At 34.4% G+C, this 24914-nt stretch overlaps 1 protein-coding gene and 1 long non-coding RNA gene across 2 annotated transcripts in view; both read right to left on the bottom strand.

Annotated features, from left to right (window-relative positions):
- LOC130635513 (C2 domain-containing protein 5-like) overlaps positions 1 to 1391 on the bottom strand; it is a 32550-nt gene extending 31159 nt beyond the window's left edge. Inside the window, exon 1 of the mRNA XM_057444859.1 lies at positions 1347 to 1391. The gene's annotated coding sequence lies outside the window, so the exon portion shown is untranslated. The remainder of the gene's footprint in view (positions 1 to 1346) is intronic.
- A 4971-nt stretch (positions 1392 to 6362) lies between these two features.
- LOC130635358 (uncharacterized) lies at positions 6363 to 8721 on the bottom strand. The gene is made up of 3 exons (XR_008982149.1): positions 8544 to 8721; positions 7900 to 7947; positions 6363 to 7699 (listed from the first exon to the last, which is right to left on the bottom strand). It is a non-coding gene; the product is annotated as an uncharacterized LOC130635358 (long non-coding RNA).
- Positions 8722 to 24914: the final 16193 nt, after the last annotated feature.

Genomic DNA, 24914 nt, shown 5'->3' with positions numbered 1-24914 from the left:
ACATGAATGTGTGGCACAGTTTACAAAACTTATAAATCGCTCTACACCAGACGTTAAACGCCTGGTGTTAAAGTTACTTGTGACTAAACCAGACATTTCAACGCAAGTCCCCCTGTCTAGTTAGTAAAAAGGCTATGTGAGCATATATAAGATGCACATGTAAAGTTTTTCATATATGTATATTCATGCTCTGTTGGTCTAATGGCTATGACACTCATGCAAATGAGAGATCCAGGTTCAAATCCTGGACAGGGCTAGGAAAAATATAATTATCTTGCATCTACAACAAGCAGGTATTCATAAGTATATGATATTAGCTATATATTGAGTATAATAGGTAATTTTTGAGTTGCAGAGGGGGAATTGCGTACATTTATCACTTTCATTTATAGAGTCCAAAAACGTTTTGTTTTTGTAATAGATCTATCACTTTATGGTAAAAAAAGGCACAAGAAACTTCGTTAATTTTTAATCTCAGATTTATCAAAAAATGATAGTTTTTTCAGCATTATGACTGATTGTTTAAATATTTGTATTGGCACATAATTCTGCTAACATGATTCACTGTATATTGACCTGATATAAATTTCAGATCTTTTTTATGAGCCATTGAATTTGAAATATTTGCACTTCAAAATGTTCTATACTCCTGCCCTAATATGATACATAGCTTAGACATATTGAGTATACACAATCTTTGAGATGTAGGGGGGGGGGGGAGATTTTCTATTAAGGTGCCTGTGCCCCTGCCTTGCTGTTCTGTGGCCTTGCCAGCGCTGACCGTGCCTTTGCCTACTGTTCCTATGCCTTTTCTGATGCCTGCCTACATGCCTTGCCTAGCCTACCCCTGCCTCGCTGATTCCTCTTCCTGTTTCCTTGCCTGGCTTTGGCCGTGCCCTTTTCTTGGCCGTGCCCTTTCCTTGGCCATGCCCTTTCCTTGGCCGTGCTTAATGCCTTTGCCTTGTGAACCTCTTCGCAACACTTTCTATATTGTTTACTGTAAATAATAATAAAGAGAACATTGATTTCTATGTGAGATAAATTGATAATTCTGATCCAGAAAAACTTTTTTTAGAATTGGGGGAGCAATTAATGGCTCAGTTAGTTTCTCATTTCTTAGAATTGGGAGAGCCTTTGCACGAGCAAGAGCAATTGCTCTCTACTTATTGATAGGTCTGCACTTGGCTAATTAATATAATAAAGCCAGCTTAGCTAAACTATTTTAGGAAAATAAACACTGATTCTAGTGTTCTGTCTGCGATGTGATGTCATTCCTTACTCCACAGTACAACTGGTTGAGTACTATCCAGAAAAGCTTAGAGTCAAAAAAAGCCTTAATAAGGTACCTGGGAAAACGTCCAAGTCCAACCAAACGTGATGATGTGATGGTTTGCTGGGGAACGACTTCATTTAGCACCGGGCTAAGTGGTCCCGACACACGACGTACAACATAACTAGTACCCTTCATACTTTATCGATATTAAAAGTCCGACAGACGTTCAGTCATACTTCTCCAACCAAATGGACCCGACAAATGAAACCGCATTATCCGACATCCTCTCTATATAACAAATACATATTTTTTCTGTCAATAATCCATAACCAACGTAATATCGCATAATACTGCATAATACTGCATAATACCTTTATAATTCATAAAAAATACATAAATTTTCTGTCGATGGCCATACCAACGTAATATCGCATAATACTGCATAATACTGCATAATACCTTCATAATTCATAAAAAACACTTAAATTTTCTGTCGATGGCCATAACAACGTAATATCGCATAATACTGCATAATACCTTCATAATTCATAAAAAACACATAAATTTTCTGTCGATGGCCATACCAACGTAATATCGCATAATACTGCATAATACCTTCATAATACTCTCTGTCGTTACATAAAAAATACAAAAATTTTCTGTCGATGGCCATACCAACGTAATATCGCATAATACTGCATAATGCCTTCATAATACTCTCTATCGTTCCATAAAAAATACATATTTTTTCTGTCAATAATCCATAACCAACGTAATATCGCATAATACTGCATAATACTGCATAATACCTTTATAATTCAAAAAAAGTACTTAAATTTTCTGTCGATGGCCATAACAACGTAATATCGCATAATACTGCATAATACTGCATAATACCTTTATAATTCAAAAAAAGTACTTAAATTTTCTGTCGATGGCCATAACAACGTAATATCGCATAATACTGCATAATACCTTCATAATTCATAAAAAACACATAAATTTTCTGTCGATGGCCATACCAACGTAATATCGCATAATACTGCATAATGCCTTCATAATACTCTCTATCGTTCCATAAAAAATACATATTTTTTCTGTCAATAATCCATAACCAACGTAATATCGCATAATACTGCATAATACTGCATAATACCTTTATAATTCAAAAAAAGTACATAAATTTTCTGTCGATGGCCATAACAACGTAATATCGCATAATACTGCATAATACCTTCATAATTCATAAAAAACACATAAATTTTCTGTCGATGGCCATACCAACGTAATATCGCATAATACTGCATAATACTGCATAATACCTTTATAATTCAAAAAAAGTACTTAAATTTTCTGTCGATGGCCATAACAACGTAATATCGCATAATACTGCATAATACCTTCATAATTCATAAAAAACACATAAATTTTCTGTCGATGGCCATACCAACGTAATATCGCATAATACTGCATAATACTGCATAATACCTTTATAATTCAAAAAAAGTACTTAAATTTTCTGTCGATGGCCATACCAACGTAATATTGCATAATACTGCATAATACTGCATAATACCTTCATAATTCATAAAAAACACATAAATTTTCTGTCGATGGCCATACCAACGTAATATCGCATAATACTGCATAATACTGCATAATACCTTTATAATTCAAAAAAAGTACTTAAATTTTCTGTCGATGGCCATAACAACGTAATATCGCATAATACTGCATAATACCTTTATAATTCAAAAAAAGTACATAAATTTTCTGTCGATGGCCATAACAACGTAATATCGCATAATACTGCATAATACCTTCATAATTCATAAAAAACACATAAATTTTCTGTCGATGGCCATACCAACGTAATATCGCATAATACTGCATAATACTGCATAATACCTTCATAATTCATAAAAAACACATAAATTTTCTGTCGATGGCCATACCAACGTAATATCGCATAATACTGCATAATACTGCATAATACCTTTATAATTCAAAAAAAGTACTTAAATTTTCTGTCGATGGCCATAACAACGTAATATCGCATAATACTGCATAATACCTTCATAATTCATAAAAAACACATAAATTTTCTGTCGATGGCCATACCAACGTAATATCGCATAATACTGCATAATACCTTCATAATAATGTCTGTCGCTTCATAAAAACTACATATTTTTTCTGTCGATGGCCATAACCAACGTAATATTCCAGAATATTTCGCATAACTGCCATTTACGGAAAGCTGTTTTTATAAAGTAGACAAAGTTTGAGGTTGGATACACATCCATACACAAACAGAAACGATATTTCGCTCAAATATCCTTTTGCAACAAGACATAATAACGGCCCTATTGCAGGCTAAACAAAGAGGCGTTTTTGTACAATATATTCAACAGGCGGTGGTGTTCTATGCCCACCGATAGCCAATAGAAAAGATATTTTGGACTAATACCCCCGCGAAATTACATATCACAAGTCCTAAAAAATGCAAATCTGAGGCAAGGCATTATACTATAAATTTACCGGGCTTTACTGTTATGTACTTATCCGTGCAGCAGTAGAAACAAGTGTCCTCCCTGAAAATGACGCATCAAAAGCGCTAAAGCAGGCCAATCAATCCAAAGACATTACGTGTGTTTTTTATTTCTTTTTTTCGGGGCAGTATTTCAATAGTATAGCTTGATTAGTTCTTAAACCAAATGAATTCTTAGATGCATAAAAATTTAAATGTTCCAATGATTTTTGTCCGACTGAAGAAGCTGCTGCCGTAGAGAAGCTATATCACATTAAAGTTTAGAGCCGTTTACGATGAAATTATTCCATTGTTTGTAGTTAAAATTTGACAGGTCATAACTTTTTATCGGCAAAGGCTCTTAGGCTGAAATTCTGTAGAAGGCATGTCAGTAATATAACGTATCATTAGGAAAAAGATGGAAGAATTCCAAATTAAAAGTCAAAACTTCTATTTACATGGAACAAAGATGTTCCAAAAAGGCATAAGTATAAAATTTATCTCATTTAAAGAGTCTCCGTAGATTTGATATTCCATTGAAGTTAGGATCAGAGTACAAAAGCTAAAAATAGTTCTAAATAATGTAAGTATTATTGGCTATTGGTAAAAAATCATATGATGAGTTAACAAGATCAACTTTATGAGCAACTGACCGAAAAACCAATAGACGTATGATATCGTTAGTCATTTTAATAATAGCGGTATTTTGCCTGTTTGTCCGCGAAAAGCGCGTCCTGTTAATTAATCACGAAATTCTTTTATCTGCACAAAATACTAAATGCGATATATATTTACCGACTTTGTTTTATTCTCCCGCGTGTAGCATTCAATTGCAACGCCTGATTTTTTTGAAAAACCAATCCGAGATTTGGCAGCCACGACAAAGGGATGTGTAAAGCAGAGAGCAGTGTTATTACGGCCATTTTGAAAGTTGCGTAACGTTGACGTTGATAAGTCTGTCCTTGTTTTTTTATATATTTTTACATGTTAAGTTAAATATGCTGTTGGTACTATTGATCCTCTAAAATTTGCGCTGTTTATGAAATAGGTTGGGAGTTTACAGAGGCCGTGAATAACGAAAAAATTACTTTCAGGGGTGTTATAAAAATAATGGAAGCTCGATATTGTCGCCGTGTTCTAAAAGAAAAATTCATGTCAGTTCCATTATTCATAGCATAGTAGTTGGGTTGAGCGTCTCACATGGATATTGATTTCCGGAAAACATGCGTAGAATGTGATGGGAAACCTAACGTGCTTTCATGTGACGGTAGGAAGAATGAAATGGGGTTCAAGAATGCATTTGTAGAACCAATAGAAATCCTGCAAGCAGACGAAGTTATTTCTTCTCGTTTTAGAAGGCTTGGCAGTTGCTTTATAACATCAAAAAGTGACAATAATAGGGAATTATATCGTCCTAATCGTAGCTTATTGTACGTACGAAAAAATTGTTTTTGGGGAGATCTCAGAAAAGAATCGAATAGGTGACGATGCATTATGTTTTCATTAGGAGCAATTACGCACACATTTGCCATCGATGTCCGTCGGTCTTTACTGCCGCTTGATATCTGATAATACCAACATAAATGAAAAAAAAGCAATAGCGTCCGTTTTTAAACAGTTGTCCAACGATTCTTGTGTTGATACTCTTATACCATTCCGTGCAGTAAACATTATTATAGATTTGAGATTTGCATGTCAAGTAGGTAGGGGGACTCGCTCGTCTGTACTGGAATTTTGTTACCAGCAACAATTCTATCAAAAGATTGCAGATGTAATTATTAAGTCTTCAGAACACTCTCAAAATTGTCTTCCACGCAACGATGTGATTAATTTACCTTTGTACCCTGCATATTTTGTGAAAACAATTTATTCCTTTAAAATACAACAAGAGCAGTTATTTGAAGGTTCTTACAATCCAGCTGAGTTTGGCCTTTGTTTTTTATTCTTCAAATTATGGCAAACAAATTCGGCAAGTTAGAATATTTTCTGCCGACTCCAGCAACTCAAGCAAATACGACGACGTCCCTATTGAAGTTTGTCAAAAGTCATTTTCACAAGTGAGCAAGCAAGACATGAAGTTTGTGTTCTTTTGGTTCTACCCAATACATGGCCACTGCTGTGGATTTCACGTCATACTTCATATTGAAGGCCGAAAAGATGCACCTGCTTCTTTTTATATACATCTAGAAGAGGCCCCATTAGATATGTTCTATGATCATGCGTGCATTTTAAGCGAATACGTCAAGAACAGAAAATCAAGATTCTACCAACACACGCGCTTTTTCACACTCATAAGTTTACCACTGCATTCTATTTAAATTCCATATATATATATATATATATATATATATATATATATATATATATATATATATATATATATATATATATATATATATATATATATATATATATATATATATATATATATATATATATATATATATATATATATATATATATATATATATATATATATATATATATATATATATATATATATATATATTTAAATTCCATTCGGTCATTCCTATTCGGTCCGGGGTTTTTCGAACATACTATGACCGGGGGGGCGGATTCCGCCCCCCCCTCAATAACTTTTCATAGGATTGTTCAAGTTGAATCAAACTTGGCACACTTATAGTACGTCATAAAATGAACAAAATGGCGGCAATAAATTTTTGCTTGCGTCAGCACATTTTCTGTGACGTCATCAGAAGCTTGAAAATTGTCAAAAATGCCACTATCTGCTTAAATTATAATTACTTTCGTTCTAGAGGGAATTTTTACATTCTGTTTGAAGTTTCTGAAAGTTAAATAAAAGTTATTTAACATATCTTCCGGTTTTTACATGGATCGGATAAAAAATTGCCAAAAATTGCCCGAAAATCCGTTTTTTTCCGATTTTCGGGTGAAATCCGACAAAATCGGGAAATCGGATTAGTCACGTGTTTAAATTATTCAAAATGATTCTTCTTGATGAAATAAAGTTGTGTTGCAAGTTTCAAGTTCTAAGGATAATCCTAACAGGAGTTATTATATTTTCCCCATTATAAGGATTTCATAGAGATTTTTAGGGGTAGTTTCGAGTAATGGCCAATATCAAAGCCTCTGAAAGGTATGGGACCTAAAAAATTAGCATGCAGGTGTCTAATAGATAAATGTTGAAACTCAGTAAGTATCATAGCCATATAACAAAGCAATCAGGAGTTATTACAAAAAAAACGTCAGGGGGGGCGGAATCCGCCCCCCCGGACCGAATAGGGTTAATGCGGGTAAATTATCTCCCCAAACGTGTTTTTTTCAAAGACCGAAACAATGAAACAATGTGTATGGATTGCTTTTAAATACGGGAAATTCATCCCTAAGCTTTTTTTGTGGTTAATCAAAACAAGCTGAACTACAGATTTGTTCCCTTTTGGCAGCTTTTCCCAATATGCAAAAAAATATTACAAACGTTTTACACTGCGACACAAAATGAAAAATATTCAAAAGGAAGTCGAACGGAAAAATATTTTTTAGGCCCTAATTTTTACTTGTCTTTTGGACTTTAACTTTAAGATTGCAAAAGCTAAGGCCTGGTTGACAAATTGTCAATCTATCAATAATTTCATATTTTAAACTTAACTGAACCACCATGAATTCGTCATGCTTGCTGTGAATCTAGGTTATCGCGACTTTGAGTTTCTTCACTAAAGATAAGATAAATAAAAATGGAACAAATCTTATTCGTTAATACGAAAGGGTTTCTTGAGATTGATAACAACAAACATTCGAGCATTTCTCTAACATGAAAACAGTTAATATGTTCGGACTAACCTTCACTTGTTGTAAGGATTCTTTGTTCTCTAATGCTTTCACCATCGTTTCTGTCGGCAATATCTTTTGTCTGTTCTCTATAAACCATAAAAAAAGCACAACATAGCAATTAAATTGTTATATCCAATTAATTATTTTCTGTCACGTTGATTTTTGGACTTTTTAACTGAAAGTAATAGTACGTGCAACCCACTACACAACATTACTTTCATATTTTTTTTCAAATCAAACCTCAAATCAAATTTCAAATCTCAAATCAAATTCAATAAAAACTTACCATTGGCTGCCTAACCCAGTATTTTCCTTTTGGCATTACAGCATTTATCTAAACAACATTACTTAAATAGTTATGTGAATGTTTTAAAAAGATTTTCCTAAAAAAAAAAAGTTTCCTCAAATAATTATTTTTTAACATAAAAAATAAATGAATGATAAACATTTATCTTATATACATATTCTTGATCTGCATTTCAAGATCTAGATGATGAATGCATCGGGTGTACGAATTTGTGAAGAAATTTTTTTTGAAACTTTTGGTAGGGACTTTGCTGACGTCAGAAAAAATTTTAAGCCCTTATATCTCCCTAAGCGTTTGTCAAAAACATACGATACCATACATTATTATGGTCAACGTTTCAACCTCCACACCTTACAGACAACGAATGACTAACTTTAACCAATTTTCTTTTTGTATATGCACTGCTGACGTCAGCAAAAAATCTAAAGCAACCTATTTTTCCATTGTTCTTCTGCCTTAGTGGATTTTCCCATGGGCTTTATCGACTAGTCTTGTATAAGTAATCAGCTAAATTTACACTGAAAACACGATTCTTATACAAACTGGCACTTTTTTCTTCATACAACCCATTACTGTACCTAAATGAACAGGGTCACTTTAGAGAAGGATCATGCAATCATTACATGCAGTCTTTTATGAAGTTTTTTTCCAACAATTTTTTTACTTCTTTATCCACAGAGACTGTAAATACATTCTCAAACACACATAACATACCCGTAACACACATTATATTGCCATTACAATCTATGGAAATCTATGTATAGTTAGTTAAAAAGCCTCAATGACACTGATTTCTCTTGTGTATTTAACAAAGTCAGCATATGAATCATGATTTTTAATTGTCATGTGACAGATATCATCCATACCAAGTTTTATAATTTATAACCTAACACAAGGGAAGTTATGAGGTTAGGGCACTAAATTATTGTGCTTGAGCATTTAATACTTTATTCCGCGTTTGGTTACTTTCGCAGAATATCTCTTTAGTGATGTAGCTATGAATGGGTATCCGATTTGCCTTTTTGCAAAAGTAAAGATTTACTTCAAATGGTCTGCTAGAACGTTATCTTTTTCGCGCGCGATATTTCTTAAAAGTATCTTTCTAGTGATGTATGCAAGCTTTTATTCCACCTCTGCTTGTCTACTGTATCGTACATATATTTTATTTGTCTTGTTCTGCTAGGGCATCTAATATTTCAATGGAGCTAAAAATTCTCGCAAAATTTCCTTTTCATTGACTTATGAATGGGTCCAGCATTTCTGCTTTATTACTGACCAGAAGATGGTTTTCCTTTGAATTTATTTGCCCTTTTAAAGGATCTAAGATTCTATATTGTGTAGTGTATTGGTCTGGTTTCGGACCTTTGATGTGTCATTACGCAGGAAGGTATTTGTCCAGAACATCGTATCTCTTGGTGTATGGATAAGTATAGAACAATACCACTTGTTTAATGTATAGTATATCGTCTTCCCTCTGATTGTCATGTTTTAGGACATCTAATAATGTCAGCTCGAATGAACATAGAATCGCTTCTAATGAAGTATGAGTGGGTATAGCACACTGCTGTCTGTTCAATGTATTGCCTTAAGACCTTTAATATGTTTTTTCGCGAGAGGATATTTGTCCAGAATGCAGTTTTGGTATTTTGTCAAAATATCTGTTCTATTAGTGGATGGATTTGTACCCTACCTCAATACCTCTATAGTGCAACGTGTTCCCTCAGATTGGTTTATATTGTAAAGCCTTCGCATTGATTGGTCTGCTTTAGGACTGTTGATGCGTCATTTCCAGGGAGGGTATTTCTCCATAAAATTGTTTCTATTTGTGTATGGATGTATTTCCAGCATAAGTGTTTGTGAAAGGTAAAGTATAAAATTTTCTCTTTGATTGGTCTTTTAAAATATCTCAGATCTTATTTTGCACATACCTCAACTTCTAAAAGTGTTACCTTAAATGACGTATGGATGTGTCTCACATTTACAGACTTCTTTTAATTTTTCTGCTAGGATTTCGACCTTTACTTTCATCCAGGTTGTTTTTTAGCCATGTATTGTAGAATATCCCATTTACTTACTGGTTTAGGGAGGCTTTATTTGAATAGATCTATTAGGTCATTTTTTAAATAGTCTTATCCAAGCTATCACTGTCGTCTCTATTGCATGTGCATAGGTATAGAACAAAACCGCCTTTTTAGTGCATACTATACATCTTTCCTCAAATCTAACAGCTTAAGACTTTTACTGTGTCATTTGCGAGGGGGTATTTGTCCAGAATATTGTTTCTATTGGTGCATAGATGTGCACCCAACCTCACTGAATGTTTAATTTAAGGCGTAAAGTCTTCTCTTGATTGGCGTGCTTCATCTTTTCGCGGAAGCGTATTAGTCCAAAGTATAGTGTCTATTTGTGAATGGATTGTTATCCAACATCAGTGTTGGTTTGGTTTATAGTGAATAGTTTTTCCTTCGATTGGTCTGCTTTGGGACTTTGATGTGTCATTTTCTTGGAGGGTATTTAGTCAAATATGACTTCTATTGGTGGATGGATGTGTATCCAACCTCAATATTTGTTCAATTACAGTGTAAAGTCTACACATTGATTAGTCTGCTTTAGAACTTTTATTTTTTTATATCGCGGCAAGGTACTTAAGTCTTCTCTTGATTGGCGTGCTTGAGGACTTTTAATGTAGGACTTTTGATGTATCATTTCGCAGAAGAGTATTTTGCCATAATATCATTTCTATTGGTAAATGGATGTATACTCAACCTCAATTGTTGTTTTTTTCAATATGTGATCACTTTGCATTAATTGGTCTACTTTAGAAATTTTGATACGTCATTTCCAGGGAGAACACTTGTTTCTACTGCGGAATAATGTGGCATATAACGTTGGTTATAGCCTATCTACAAAAAAATGCATTTGTTATGTAGCGATAGAGAGTATTATAAGGGTAACATGCAATATTATGCGATATTACGTTGGTTATGGATTATTGACAGAAAAATATAATATTGTTATGGAACGATTGAGAGTATTATGAAGGTATTATGCTGTATTATGTGATATTACGTTGGTATGGCCATCGACAGAAAATTTATGTATTTTTTATGAATTATGAAGGTATTATGCAGTATTATGCAGTATTATGCGATATTACGTTGGTATGGCCATCGACAGAAAATTTATGTGTTTTTTATGAATTATGAAGGTATTATGCAGTATTATGCGATATTACGTTGTTATGGCCATCGACAGAAAATTTAAGTACTTTTTTTGAATTATAAAGGTATTATGCAGTATTATGCAGTATTATGCGATATTACGTTGGTATGGCCATCGACAGAAAATTTAAGTACTTTTTTTGAATTATAAAGGTATTATGCAGTATTATGCAGTATTATGCGATATTACGTTGGTATGGCCATCGACAGAAAATTTATGTGTTTTTTATGAATTATGAAGGTATTATGCAGTATTATGCGATATTACGTTGTTATGGCCATCGACAGAAAATTTATGTGTTTTTTATGAATTATGAAGGTATTATGCAGTATTATGCAGTATTATGCGATATTACGTTGGTATGGCCATCGACAAAAAATTTATGTACTTTTTTTGAATTATAAAGGTATTATGCAGTATTATGCAGTATTATGCGATATTACGTTGGTTATGGATTATTGACAGAAAAAATATGTATTTTTTATGGAACGATAGAGAGTATTATGAAGGCATTATGCAGTATTATGCGATATTACGTTGGTATGGCCATCGACAGAAAATTTTTGTATTTTCTATGTAACGACAGAGAGTATTATGAAGGTATTATGCAGTATTATGCGATATTACGTTGGTATGGCCATCGACAGAAAATTTATGTGTTTTTTATGAATTATGAAGGTATTATGCAGTATTATGCGATATTACGTTGTTATGGCCATCGACAGAAAATTTAAGTACTTTTTTTGAATTATAAAGGTATTATGCAGTATTATGCAGTATTATGCGATATTACGTTGGTATGGCCATCGACAGAAAATTTATGTGTTTTTTATGAATTATGAAGGTATTATGCAGTATTATGCGATATTACGTTGTTATGGCCATCGACAGAAAATTTATGTACTTTTTTTGAATTATAAAGGTATTATGCAGTATTATGCAGTATTATGCGATATTACGTTGGTATGGCCATCGACAGAAAATTTATGTGTTTTTTATGAATTATGAAGGTATTATGCAGTATTATGCAGTATTATGCGATATTACGTTGGTATGGCCATCGACAAAAAATTTATGTACTTTTTTTGAATTATAAAGGTATTATGCAGTATTATGCAGTATTATGCGATATTACGTTGGTTATGGATTATTGACAGAAAAAATATGTATTTTTTATGGAACGATAGAGAGTATTATGAAGGCATTATGCAGTATTATGCGATATTACGTTGGTATGGCCATCGACAGAAAATTTTTGTATTTTCTATGTAACGACAGAGAGTATTATGAAGGTATTATGCAGTATTATGCGATATTACGTTGGTATGGCCATCGACAGAAAATTTATGTGTTTTTTATGAATTATGAAGGTATTATGCAGTATTATGCGATATTACGTTGTTATGGCCATCGACAGAAAATTTAAGTACTTTTTTTGAATTATAAAGGTATTATGCAGTATTATGCAGTATTATGCGATATTACGTTGGTATGGCCATCGACAGAAAATTTATGTGTTTTTTATGAATTATGAAGGTATTATGCAGTATTATGCGATATTACGTTGTTATGGCCATCGACAGAAAATTTATGTACTTTTTTTGAATTATAAAGGTATTATGCAGTATTATGCAGTATTATGCGATATTACGTTGGTTATGGATTATTGACAGAAAAAATATGTATTTTTTATGGAACGATAGAGAGTATTATGAAGGCATTATGCAGTATTATGCGATATTACGTTGGTATGGCCATCGACAGAAAATTTTTGTATTTTTTATGTAACGACAGAGAGTATTATGAAGGTATTATGCAGTATTATGCGATATTACGTTGGTATGGCCATCGACAGAAAATTTATGTGTTTTTTATGAATTATGAAGGTATTATGCAGTATTATGCGATATTACGTTGTTATGGCCATCGACAGAAAATTTAAGTACTTTTTTTGAATTATAAAGGTATTATGCAGTATTATGCAGTATTATGCGATATTACGTTGGTATGGCCATCGACAGAAAATTTATGTGTTTTTTATGAATTATGAAGGTATTATGCAGTATTATGCGATATTACGTTGTTATGGCCATCGACAGAAAATTTATGTACTTTTTTTGAATTATAAAGGTATTATGCAGTATTATGCAGTATTATGCGATATTACGTTGGTATGGCCATCGACAGAAAAAATATGTATTTGTTATATAGAGAGGATGTCGGATAATGCGGTTTCATTTGTCGGGTCCATTTGGTTGGAGAAGTATGACTGAACGTCTGTCGGCTTTTTATGTCGATAAAGTATGAAGGTTGTTAGTTATGTTGTACGTCGTGTGTCGGGACCACTTAGCCCGGTGCTAAATGAAGTCGTTGCCGTTTGCTGTTCCTGTTGTGTAGTTACGGGCAATGGATTTTATCTTTCAAAAAACAAGAACTTTTAACCGTGTCCGTATTGGTCCGCATTACACGGGCGGCGAGGAAACACATGGATATCTACAAGTTTAGAAAGCAAAAACGGTAGCTAGTGTCACAAATATCAAGTGATATACCCTGTCTATTATATGCAGGGGCCACCATGGCTTAGATGGGGAGTCCTAGAGTACAGAAATTCCTTAAAAATGAGATTTAATATTGTGTAGTAGGCAGAAGAGCACTGTTGGTACGATTATTTGCCACAAATATCAACCTTTCTAATTCACATCCGCCCAATGTAAATGCTGAGATAATAGTGATTTGAAAAATAAATCAAGTTTACTTCGGCAAAATTTTGCAGAGACAATCTTTTCTTCGCATATCACATTTTATTTCTAAATTTTCTTTTTTATGTCAATTCTTTCTTATTTAGATTCATCAGTCAAATGCTCTTATAAAAACGCTATAGTAACAGACGCACATGGTAATGCTCAGTCTCATGTCTTCTTAAGGGTGAGATAGATAGATAGATAGATGTGCATATTTTACATGGCTAGCCTCACAAATATCGAGGGATATACCCTGTCTATTATTTCCAGGAGGGGCCATGGCGTAGATGGAGAGTCCTAGAGTATTTAATGCTCATTTTGAGCTACGCAGACCCAATTAGAGCCTGCGCTCTACTAAACAACTTCCGGCAACATCCAACGGCCCACACAGTGTGCCATCTTCCCAATTTCCCTCACATGGCTTGGGTTAACCCGGGGCTATGGTAACATTCACTCGCCCATGTTGAATTGCCGTCAAGAACCACTTATTTTAGTTTTGTTCGAGTAACACAGAAAAACAATGACCTAATCTTTAAATTTTATTTTTTATTTCATTAATTCCGTTAAGTATTTCTTATTGTTATTGTAATCAGTTTGACACCCAACATCGTTTGTTACTTTTTTGAGAGGGAGACTTTCTCTAGTATTTCCTTGTTAAAGGTTCTTAAGGACATCTAGCCAGCCATCTGTTTTAGAGACCTAAATAACAGTTAGTCAACATTTTTGCCAACAACATGTAATTGTGATCGCCAAGTTAAATCATAAACACCAAAGTTCACATCATCATTTTTTTGATTATGTTAAATGGTAAATGCTGACGCAAAACAGTATAATGTAGGTTTCCGTCAGTAAAAACTTTATAAGAAAGGTATATAGAGATGGTTTGCCAATGTTTATATACATAAGTTAAAAAGTTAGCGGTTTTTTGTGCACTTTTGCAAGCATTTCTGTAGGCAGAGAATATAAATAACAGATTACAGTAATAAAAGAAATCCATCCAAAAAATATATATTCACTCAAATTTAGTAAAATTTTTTAAGAAGAAATAGAAGAATAAAGTTAAAATTTTATTCCACTCCCTCTTGAATCTTATGTTACCGCAAAAAATCTTAAATTTCAAATAATTACTATTTTACCTTGTCCTGCTTTTTTTACCTTCACAAAAGTGAGCGCATGCCTATTGTTCTCAAAATGAAATCAAAACAACTACAGTCTAGGTCGCCTACACTAATACAGACGTGCAATCAGTACCGCACGCCTTGCTTATGATTTTGGCGTGCAATTATTACATTCTGAAGAGCGGCAGTGCAGAGTTTTTGAAGCATTGTTTTTTAGTTTTATTTGCTTCTTTTTTGTTTGGTGACTTATTTACAACTTCACTCACCTCGATTGTCATACAGTACAGTCTGAATGTAATCTACCGCGTACACGCTAATATCACACCCTTGGAGGACGGCAGTCGTTTTTCTTTTGTTATAATTAAATTCCTTAAGGGTTTTGCGAGTTTATATTTGCGTGTTAAAAAACAATGCACTCGCGAAGAAATATCAGAGCAATTATATTTCTTGTAATAGCGATATGCATTGTGTAAATGTATTGATAAGCTATTCACTTCAGTATTAGCATCATCATCATCATCATTCTCGGCTTAGCGTCCGTTTTCCATGCTAGCATGGGTTGGACGGGGTATATTAATGACCCTCTTCCAATCTGATCTAGACTGTGTTAGATCTAAACTCAACTTCCTCTCTATCAAGTCTGTCCTTATAACCTCCTGCCAAGTCTTTCTCGGCCTGCCTCTGGGCTTTGCCCCAGGAACTATCAAGTCTCTACACTTTCTTACCCAATTATCCTCCTCCATTCTTTCCAAGTGCCCCAGCCAATTCAATCTTCTTATCTGGATAACATCTTTAATTCTACAGAGACTTAGCCTGCGTCTTAGCTCATCTGAACTCTTTCTGTCTCTCAGACTGGCATTACACATCCACCTAACCATTCTCATATCATTCCTTTCTAAACGGTCAAGATCTTCCTGCTTCACTGCCCATGTCTCACTACCGTACAACATAACACTTCTTACACAGGCCTCATACAACCTACCTTTTACCTCAATTGACAGGACTCTGCTAGTCAATAAAGGAAGTAACTCTCTAAACTTTTTCCAAGCAGAACCTATCCTGCAAGTAACACTTCTTCCAACACCCCCTTCACTGCCCAACATATCACCTAAATAACAGAAGTTCTTAACTATCTCTAACGAGCCACTGTTGTACATCATTAAAGCTGGAAATACTTTATTCTCTATAATCTCACCTTTGCAACGCTTGCATACAAACTGTATGCCAGCTCTTAACCTTCCACTAATACTACTGCACTTCTTATGTACCCAATGCTTGCAAGTCTGACAAAAAATTGAGTTACTACCAACCCCTTTCCTGCAAACTCCACAAGGCCACTTTCCAACTACAAGGTCACACTTGGCTGCAATGCTACTTATCATGACTTTAGACTTTGCTGTGTTTACCTTCAGCCCTTTCTCTTCTAGTCCTTTCTTCCACTTCTCAAACTTTTCAACTAATTCTTCCATCGACTCTGCTATGAGAACCAAATCATCTGCATACAATAACTCCCATGGGCAACCTGTTCTGAACTCCATCGACAGCGCTTCTAAGACTAGAATAAACAACAAAGGACTAAGTACAGAACCCTGATGTACACCAACATTTACACTAAATTCATCACTAAGTGAATCGTTAATCCTGACACGACTTCTAGCATTGCTGTACATAGACTGAACCATCGTAACTAGCCACTCATCCACACCTAATTTTCTCATAGCCCACCAAATAACTTTACGTGGCACTCTATCAAAAGCTTTCTCTAAATCTACAAAGGCAAAATAGAGATTCTTTCTCTTTCCTAAATACTTTTCCTGAAGCTGTCTGAGTAAAAATATTGCATCTGTAGTGCCACGCCCTGGAACAAAACCAAATTGCATCTTATCTATATCAATTCTTTCTCTAAGTAACTTATCAATCACTCTTTCAATAACTTTCATTACTTGATCAACCAACTTCAAACCTCTATAGTTACCCCTTTCTAATGCATCACCCTTGCCCTTGAAACAATTCACTATTACACTCGACTGCCACTCACTCGGAATAGCACCATCCTTTATAATCTGGTTAGCAAGACTTGTAATAAGCTCAACTCCAATATATCCAGATGCTTTTACCATCTCTGCAACAATACCTGATACTCCTGCAGCCTTGCCAATCTTCATTTTCCTAATAGCCTCCACTACCCATTCTGTCTTGATCTGCATGGCTGGCCCTTCTACGACATCATCATCAGACAAATTATCCTCGTCCCAATCAAACTCAGTGTTAAGCAACCTCTGATAATGATTCTTCCAAGCTACCCTTTTCTCCTCCTCTGTGCTAGCCAAAACACCTTCATCATTACGTATACACTTCTCACCTACAATATCTTGATTAGTCTTCTTCATTTGCTTTGCTATCTTGAATACCTCATTGCGCTGGTCTTCCCTTCTTAACACATTTGATCAAAAAATGCAATGGGAAAAGCACATTAATGACATAAATAGAAAAATACTAATTAAATATTCTAAAATTAGAACCATTGCATCCTGTTTAACACCTCACACAAAAAACCTTTTAATTAATGCACTTGTCATGCCATATTTCCACTACTGCTCCTCGGCATGGGCTTGTGCCACCCAAGGTAGATTGGGAAAACTAGAAAAACGATTAAAATGTGTCCGTACCTTTCTTGGGAAAGAGAGGGAATATTCAATGAATAATTTACTCATAAAAAACGATGCCATATTAGTTTTCAAAGCCATGAATCACATTGCTCCTGATTACATGCGCTCAAAATTCCTTTTGACAAAAAACTGTCATAATCATCAAACAAGAGGAGCTTCAAAAAACAGGTTCACACTTCCCTTGGTCAACACGGAATTTGGCAAAAAAGCCTTCCCATTTAGAGCTGCAAAAGTGTGGAATAATCTTCCAGACCAAGTGACCTGTGATGGAAGTCTGCTTTCGTTTAAGACTTCCATCTCGAATGTATTTGGCAAATTCTAATGGAGATCACTTTTTAACTTTTTAATTTTTGTTTTTTATTCTTTTTCTTTTCAATTTTCACAGATTATAAATGTTACTATGTTTGATTGAGCTGAGGCAGTCTAAGGTTTATCATTTTTTGTTTCTTTTTTGTTCTAGTGGCCCCCAGTGGAAACAATCCACTAACTATAGGTTTTTGTGATTTTCTGGGCTAGCCACTTTAAATATTTATTATTATTATTATTATTATTATCTGCAAATCTGTTTCTCTCTGCTTCTGATTTTGCCTTATACACTGCTGTACAAGCCCGACGCTTAGCTTCTAAGTAAATATTTTTACTACCACCTGACTTCCACTCTTTCCAAAGTCATTAGCGTGGATTAATTAAATAATGAAAATCTTTCGCAAAGTTTTATAATACATTGCGCGAGAATGTATTGTTGATTTAATTACTTAAAAAGATTCCGGCGCGTTTAATTTAAAAAACATGTGAGAAGCATTGTTCACAACTATTAAACGACTCGCGCGTTTTTTTATTAAAAGAATACAACTACAGTTTATTTTTGTAAAACAAATGGTGTATATTCAGAAATAAATACAATACAATATCTACATTTCTCGATGAAAACATTTCCTTTATAACAAACAACGTAAAATAATCCTTCCGCATACTTTTTTATTGATACAAATAAAAACATTTATATCGCCGCTTTTCGTTTATAAACTTTTAAAATGCGATTTAAAAAAAACATTTCTATCGCCGCTTTTCGTTTATAAACTTTTAAAATGCGATCTTAAAAACATTCCTATCCCGCTTCTCGTTTATAAACTTTTAAAATGGGATCTTAAAAACATTTCTATTGCCCCTTTTTGTTTTTAAACATTTAAAATGCGATTTAAAAAAACAATTCTATTGCCGCTTTTCGTTTATAAACTTTTAAAATGCGATCTTAAAAAACATTTCTATTGCCGCTTTTTGTTTTTAAACTTTTAAAATGTGATCTTAAAAATATCATTCCTATCGCCGCTTCTTGTTTATAAACTTTTAAAATGCGATCTTAAAAAACATTTCTATCGCCGCTTTTCGTTTTTAAACTTTTAAAATGCAATCTAAACTTTTATATTTAATTACTGCAATTAAAAATTTCAAAAGAGTTTGCGCAAACTAGATTGCTAAAATTGATCTTGCAACCTATTGTGATTAAACAATCGATCGCGTGGGGTCGTTGTTTATCAGCGAGGCAATTATTTTCTTAAAAAAACAAAAGCTATCGCAATGTTATTGTTCTGTGTAACTATTCATGCAAGTTTCGCGTCTGCGGTATAGATTACATTCAGACTGTACTGTAGATGCATGATGAATTTCACGTGTCTTGCCTTGAGTAGAGTGATTATTCAGTTTTCATAATTTAAGGTGCGTGATGATGTTAACTTCAATTTATTTACTGAGATAGATAAAAACCCAGTCATACAACACAATTAAAAACTAATCTAAAATATAACAGTAGTAAACATAGTAAACATCTTAAACATTCTCCCATCTTTTAAGAGAGATAGCATTCTGCAATAACTGTCTTCTGAACAAAATGAAATGTTTAAAAATAAAAGAATGTAGTTTTGTTCGTTTTCTTTTTTGATTCGTTCAACAACAAGAATTATTGTCCCTGACATATCATCTTCCTAGGGGCTACAACAACTTGCTCATAACGTAATCAATCAAACGTAATCTTCCCATTCGTTAAAACATTCATCAACCGCTGCAAGGATGCTCCTTGCTTGGTCATTCTATCTGACAATTGTAATGATGCAGGTACCCATAGAACAGAAACTTTTCCTTCATTGACCATTTGTTGAATAGCTTCTATATCGATTCGACGTTTTTCTGACACCAGAGTAGTAGCATGAATATTTTCATACAAAGATTTATTACCAATATAAGCTGTTATGGGAATACAATTCTCATTTGTTCTCTGTGAAAACAAAATCTGTGACATTAAACAGCCTATGTAGTATGCATTATCAATACCATTAACTAAGGATAAGGCTTCAGCAGCAATGGTACTCTTAACAACCCTCTTGATCTTCTTTGAACACCAAGAAATTGGGAAACATTTCCCATCCTCCGCAACGACAATCACTATACTACCGCCAGCACTGGAGACGCCATCTGGTAAGTTTGCATATGACGCATCTGAAAAGACTACCAACTTCCACAATTCATACTTTGGCATATTTGGAAAGATTAAGCACACATTGTTAGTGGCTTTCATTTTCTTTATAACCTTGTTAGCCACCAAAAGATGCTCTACTCTTGCGTTTTTAATGGAAACACTTAATTCCAGCACATCGAAAGCCAAATCTGGGCGAGTTTGAGTAGCTATCCAGTTCAATTGTCCTATTGCAGATCTAAGTTCATGTAATTCGTCATCATTGAGTTCATCACGCTTTCTAGTGGATCGTTTGTTTGAAATCTGTATTTCCTGAATGCATTCAACATACTGCTTTTGATCCATAGTTATATTTCCACCATCTTGAGAAATGTTTATCCCAATGTATTTAAAGTTGGTCTCTTCTATCTTACCAACCTTATAGGTCTTAATCAACTGTGACATAATAGATGCTTCAAAAATTTTATTTCCTGCAAGTACAAAATCATCTACATGCATTATAAAGATGCCACACAGATTGTTATCTGTATCTTTCCAGTAGAAAAGTGCTTTATCTACTGTGGACTGCTCTGCCTTCAGCTTTAATAAGGTCTGACGTACACTTAAATACCAATTTCTTGGAGCATCGTTTAAGCCATAAACGACTTTAACAAGCTTCCATGTGAATCCATCTGGAACATTTGCTTCTTTGGGTGGTGTAACATAAACATCACGATCAATAGTGTGACCTTGCAGAAATGCAGACTTTACATCTAATGCCACACAATTCCAATTCTTGCAGGCTGCTATTCCAAAAAACATGCGAAGAGTGTCTTTAGCTGCGGTTGGTGAGTCACGTTGCAGTTTGTGCTCTTCCTCAAATCCTCTAACAACAAGACGTGCCTTAACAACTTTAGAGGAATCCACTTCTTTTTCAGTGATAATCCATCTTGTTGATATCTTACTTTGTTTATAATCCGGAACCTGTCGAACAACATCAAACAATTTCCAGTTGTCTAATTCCTTCTGTTTTGCTTTAACTGCCTCTACAGTATCATGTACGTGTTCTGGAAGAATAACTACATTGACACTTTCAACTTTTTTCCAATCTTCAACATCCTTAAAATCTAGGCACATTTCATCATTTGTACCTTCTTTCCTTATGTTGTACCAACTACTGTACTTCCCTGTAGCTTTTCCACCTCTACTTATCACTTTTGCTGAAAACCATTCTGGTACATCTTTCATTTTCACTTCAACATGGTCGTTAACTTTGGGAAAATCATGCTCTTTTCGAACAGACACCTGTTGTTCTCCTTCCAAATTCATTTCTGCTTCTGGTACATCTGAAACATTTTCCTCATGTTCACTTCTGTTACGTTGTTCTTGTTGCACAGGTGTAGCATTTGACTCTTCAACCTCTAAATCAATCACTACTTCTGATTGATGATCACCTACATCTTTGTTCTCTTTAAGATCTGTATTGTCAAGTTTGTTCTGATTAGAGCCAGAAAATTCTTGACCCACTTTAACTAATCGACAAGGTGGGACTCTGACATACACACTGCCTTGCGGAACAAAAACAACCTTGCCGTCTTGACCAATAACTTTAGCAGGACCCCTCCACTTTGGTGAATCATCACGTTTATAGTAGACTTTCTCTCCAGTGTAATACTGTGTGTTAGTACTTCGAAACTGATGACGCAAAGCTCATCTAACTCTTTCTGAAGCTTCAGCTTTAATAAATGCTTTACGTGCATTATGAAGGGCATTAATATGCTTTGCAAACACATGTGATACGGTTACACCCTCTAAAGCTGGTGGATTTGCATTTAACACTGATGGCAAATTCGGATTCCGTCCGAAAACTAATTGACAGGAACTATAACCAGAATTCATATGCAAGGAATTCTTGGCATTAAGTGCCCAGACCAAACCAACTTCCAACGATAATTTTGGGTTTTCATCAAGAATCTTTCTCAAACAATCATCTACAATTGCATGGTTCCTTTCACACAATCCATTTTGCCATGGACTACAAGCTGCTGTGTTTAAAACTTCAATATTTAGGTTATCACACATATCCCGGTACTCTTCATTAGCAAATTTTCCTCCATTGTCTGCTAATAAGCGTCCAGGAACACCAAATCCATTGCCAATCCACAACTGCATGGTTTTGTCAATAATAACAGAAGGTAATTTGCTTCGAATTACTGTAGCTAAAGTGAATCGAGTAGCTGCATCAATGAGGTAAAATAACCATATTTTACTTTTTACCCATTCTTTAAGATCCATTACAACACACTGATTGAAATCAGTAGCTAATGGCAGTGAGACCACTGGTCTAGGTGGTGTCCGTTTAAACTTCTTGCATGTTTCACAGTCCTGTTCAATTTGATCCAGGATTCTCTTACAGTCTTCATCATATAGTTTTGCATCAACCAACAAACTTGCTAACCGTTTTGCAGTGGGATGTCCAAATTGCTTGTGCAATTTTACAACTTTCTTTTCTTTTTCTTTAAACGACTCATTTATCAATATTGAGTTGGATAAACAGACTTCATCCTCTTTCAAGGGTACGCAATAATGGCCTGATGTTGTATTCTGCAAATCAACTAATGTACCAAATATTTCAGCAGTGTCGTTTACCAGATCTAATTTCATGTCCGCTTTCTTCATAGCTGTTTTACTAAGAAGAAGAGGTATATCACATTCAACTATGTCTGTCACAATTTCACATTCCTTCCCAGCCATATTACATGGTATTTTAACTTTGCCATTGGATTTTAATCTTTCCCCACCACCGAATCGAAAAACAGTGTCACTGGGAGATCGTTGTATTTTACACTTTTGCTCTGTTGTTAGTGAATCCAAATAACACTTAAGCCAATCTTCTCCAGTAACAGTTGCTGAACAAGCACTATCTAGTACAGCACAGTTAAGAGCTTCTGACAATAAAACACTTATCTTCAATTACTGCGCCCGTAAAAAGAACTGCTTTTTCCACCATATCATTTTCATCGCTTGCTTGGAACACTGGCTTGTCAAAGGTTTTATTCCCATGAGGACAAAACCGTGCAAAGTGCATAACTGACTGACAAATGTGACATCTAAGTGGTTCACCCTTTTCATCAAGTGGATTATTTCTTTTACGTAATGGTCGTTGATTGTTTCGTTCATAATTATTTCTGTTACCATATCTGAAACGTTCATTTTGAGGTCTAACTAAATTTCCATGAGTTCCAGTAATAAATACAGGTTAAGTTTTAGTAATAGATGGTTCAACTTTTATGCTTTCATTGCTATTAGTAGGTAATGATTGTTCTCCGAAAAACTTTTTTAATGCACTTTTCATTTGTTTAAACATAGTATTTACTTCTTCATAGTTTACACCAGTAAGTACAAGCTGTCTGTCCGAATGTTTTAAACAAGCTCCATCAAGTAATTTGAATGCTAAAACACTTTCTGGTAATGCCATATCAAATTTCTTTGTTTTATTGTACAACTTTTCAAATTCTATTATATACGACTTCATAGTTTCATCACTTTTTCTTTTATAACGATCAAAGTTTGTGTAATGTTCATACATATCAGTTAATTCATCTTTCTTAAACAAGTTGTCCATAAACGCTATCAAAGTGTCTATTCCATCTTCTTTATTCAAATCAGCAATACTAATCTCACTGAACACTTTATCTCTTACTTGTGTTGAATCTTCTTCTGGTAAAGATAAGGCCACTGCGATGCCTTGCTTCTGCTTCTCTAAATCTGTTAATAATGTCCATGCTTTCAATTCATCAACATAGCGATTATATGGCTTCTTGTCATTAAAGACTGGGGGTATCTTGTAATTGTGACTCATCCTCTGCTACCACTGTTAACTTCAATTTATTTACTGAGATGATAAAACCCCCAGTCATACAACACAATTAAAAGCTAATCTAAATATAACAGAAGTAAACATAGTAAACATCTTAAACAGATGACACATATGAAAAGTGTTGTTATCTGGCAAGCCTACTGAGTAATTGAATGTGTTTGCATCTTCATTAAAGGACCGTCTCAAAATTTCCATGCATAATTCGTATTATTCGTATCAAAACTTTGTATCAATGATCAGCCCTTAAAATTAGCTTCAGCATTCGGCACTGCCTTAATTTTGTTGGGAAATTTAAATGAATGGTGTTAAGAAAAACGCAAGGTATAGAGAACATTAAAGTCGGCCCCTTTCCTTCAAGCTGACACTCTTATGCTCGGCTGGTGCATTACACTGAGACTTGAACAAAAGACGGAAGACCATTGGAACCATGCCACAACTTTGTATCAATGATCAGCCCTTAAAATTAGCTTCAGCATTCGGCACTGCAGTAATTTTGTTGGGAAATTTAAATGAATAGTGTTATGAAAAACGCAAGGTATAGAAAACATTAACGTTGGTCCCTTTCCTTCAAGCTGACACTCTTATGCTCGGCTGGTGCATTACACTGAGACTTGAACAAAAGACGGAAGACCATTTGAAACCATGCCACAAGTCAGTCCGACCTTCATCATCACAGAGAATACTGTACTTTAATCCAGCTTTTGGACGAATGTTCTTGTGATGTAATACGAAAGAAAAAGCATGTTCAATAAAGTTTAAAAAATCTTTTTAAAAGGGAAATAAAAAATCAAGTATGTTTAGTAATAATAATCGAAAAAAAATCGTCTCCCACACGACACAGCAGGCAATAAGTCAGCCCTGTCCTTGGTTTTGTGAGAAAAGATGTCTCCTGTACAGTTTTGCTTTGCATTGAAC

This window comes from Hydractinia symbiolongicarpus, chromosome 3 (genome assembly GCF_029227915.1).
Source record: "Hydractinia symbiolongicarpus strain clone_291-10 chromosome 3, HSymV2.1, whole genome shotgun sequence".
NCBI classification, from domain to species: Eukaryota; Metazoa; Cnidaria; class Hydrozoa; order Anthoathecata; family Hydractiniidae; genus Hydractinia; species Hydractinia symbiolongicarpus.
The sequence above is the reverse complement of the archived record's forward strand: the minus strand, read 5'-3'. Positions and strand labels throughout refer to the sequence as shown.